At 35.5% G+C, this 3,086-nt stretch overlaps 1 pseudogene; it reads right to left on the bottom strand.

Moving 5' to 3' along the window:
- Nucleotides 1-607: 607 nt before the first annotated feature.
- LOC113561744 lies at nucleotides 608-1,127 on the bottom strand (annotated as a pseudogene).
- Nucleotides 1,128-3,086: the final 1,959 nt, after the last annotated feature.

The raw sequence follows: 3,086 nt of genomic DNA on the forward strand, positions 1-3,086 counted from the left end.
GGTGGGCAGCCTCCCTAAACCAGATCCATAGTAACAACTAATCCTAATGAGCATAGATATTTACAATTCATATACTTAAAATTGTTTTTTATCACTTAATTATATACAATTTATAATAAACACATAGAAAGATACATTTTTAAATAAACCAAATAAAAGATTTAATGATAATAAAACTTGAACGAAGAATAAAATCAATTTACATGATCTCTCTAATATTTAAACCAGTATTATAAACATTATATTAGAGACCAATCTTTATATTATACTAAAATTCTGAAAACTACTTAAAAAACTACTATGTAATCTACATATTTCACGTTTTAAATACATTAAATGAATTAATCGCTATGTGATTAAAATTATTTTAAAATTATGTTTATAACTTTTTAAACATCTTTTTTACTAAATCTAATTAAATAAATTTTGATTATGTAATACAATATATCTTAAGATCTCGACATGTGAAAGGGAACTGAAGGAAATCAATGGATATGATCTAAGTGTTTATAGTCTTTTAGACTTCAAATTCTTCTTCAGCGAAGCTGGTAATATTACGGGTCTATTTGGCCAAGGGTTTTTGGATTGATTCCTTGCAAGTAATATCTTAACTTTTTCCCGAGATCTGATTCTTTAAGCTTGCGCTGATCATTTAACGGTATCGAGTATAGCACTCGGCAAACCAAAGGTAAATCTATCGTACGAGGATTTAACATCGGTGTCCTTTGGTCTGCAGAAGAATGTACAACCTTCCGTTTGAGGTGAACCGTCGGAGAATATTTGTTCACCTAGAACGCGAATTCATGTAATTGGGACCCAAAAACAAGAACATTTGCTTCCAAACGGTTAATGGGATTTGTCCTGATACATTGGTTCTCGGTTAAAGCGTTCGGGACGCTTGTCTAAGGCTATTTGTAAAGCGTAAACGAAGAAAAGCCCTGCTGAAATGTATTGTGAATTTCTTCGCCTCTGCCCTCTTCCCTTATCGTTTTGATCGACGAATAATCGTGTTTTCTGGTCGAGAACTTGGCTATTGTATGAAAAGAGTTCGAATCGGATAACACTTAAAAGTCAGCGGTCCGCAATTTAAGGATTTTCATAGACATAAACCACCACGACAGGACCATAAGCTATTTTCGTTCCTCTATGTCCCATTCGTCATAACGAACACGATGTATGATTTATATACAATTTTATATCAAGCGAGTTGCATATACAGGGTGTCCGAAACAAAAGTGACTCAAGACGGAAGGTACAGGTAGATAGGAGTAAAACCGAGAAGAAAGTCAGAATACTATTTTTCAAAATTCGCAATTATTAACGGAGTTATTAATTAATGAATATAAGTGAATGAGGGCGCGTTGCGTGCAGCGAGACAGATCAGTAGGAGGGCCGCGCGCTCTTTGAATACACGCGAGCTGGGCGGCGCGCGCGATGAGGAGAATGGGTGTCTTAGATATTGTTCAAAATTATCCCCTTGTTATTGTTTTAATATCTAAGCAACCCATTCTCCCCACCGCGCGCCTCCCGCCAAGCTCGCCGGTGATTCAAAGAGCGCGCGCTCTCAAACCGACCTATTCTGATCTGCACGCACACGCGCCCTCATTCACTTATATTTTTAATTAATAACTCCGTTATATAATTTGCGATTCAGGAAAAATTAATAAGTATTGACTTTCTTCGTCGGTTATACATCCATATACCTGTTCTGTACTTTCCGTTGAGTCACTTTGTATTCGACACCATTGGATATATTACACTTGTAATAATGAAGGAATATTAAAGATATTATAAATGTGATATAGGTGATTGTTATCCGATATGCCTTCCGATATATGCTGTGTACAATTACTTTCCAACTTATTTCCAAATTCTCTATATTATTGCGATTGACCGGCAAAAATTCATGCGAATGTTTTAACAAAATTTCAAATGCAAAGACTTTGTATTGAATTCTTGCTAAAAAGTATTCGCAGAGACTTTTCGGTCAAAAAACCAATAAAATAGATGAAAAAAAGACTTCAATCAAATCAGAAAAAAACCTAATCTTATTATTGGTGCTTAGTATTCCACAAAGGCGAGTTAGTCTATATGGAATAACATTATTTTCGCAAAGGAATGCATGTTTTACATAAACAATTTGTAAAATGACATTATATTAATCTAATAAATTCATTGTTTTTTAAAAATTAAAGTTACAAATTGTAATATATATATTAATGTATTAAGAATATCACCTTACAGTGAGCAGATACACAAGGAGTCCATAATCTTCACGTATCCGAGCGATGAATGCCTTTCCATCATAAAATACGGACTCCATAACCCGCTGTGTACAGCTAACAAGGATAAACCGTTGTGTTGCGGTACTGGTAAGCTCACTAGAAATCCAATATTACGCCAGGAATATGATGAGTACCACAATTTGTACCCGTGCGAGAAATTGAAAAAAAATTAATAAAAAATATTAATAAAAAATTATAATAAAATACACCTCATCCAAAATTGTCTGCTTTACTAGTTAGTAAGAAATTTTATTACACAGAGTTACGTCGATGTACCCTTTTTGAAAATTCCACATTAGAGTACCGTCCATAATGGCTACTGCTGCTCTGTCAGAAGAGAGAACGGATATAGCCACCTCGCTGTTGCGGGCAACGTCCCAAAGTTTCAAGGGCTCCTCCTAATCGTTCCTATTCTTCATCCTCTTCCAATGACCATTATGCGACCATCACCCGTCCACAAACCGTAACTGGCAAACGCCACGGGTGGCCACTCCAGTTGATTTTGTCCATACTGAAAAAAGCCCTGCGTTGACAATAATTAAAAATACACGTAAAAAATACATATTTCTACTTATATAAATGTATTTTTTTTAAGTAGCTGCAAAGAAAAACACCTGGATTCAAAACAGAGAATTTCACACGCCTCGGTGCCTATATAAGACAACCGACTCTGCAGGAATCCATCACTAGGAGATTCCTCAATCCGTAATATGGTAGCAATCGCTGCTGCTTACGAGCATTCGCTTTCATGACGAGGGCACTTCTTCTCTATATTGTTCCGCCGAAAACTCAATACGCTAA

The sequence above is a fragment of the Ooceraea biroi genome, chromosome 4, assembly GCF_003672135.1.
Source record: "Ooceraea biroi isolate clonal line C1 chromosome 4, Obir_v5.4, whole genome shotgun sequence".
Lineage (NCBI taxonomy): Eukaryota > Metazoa > Arthropoda > Insecta > Hymenoptera > Formicidae > Ooceraea > Ooceraea biroi.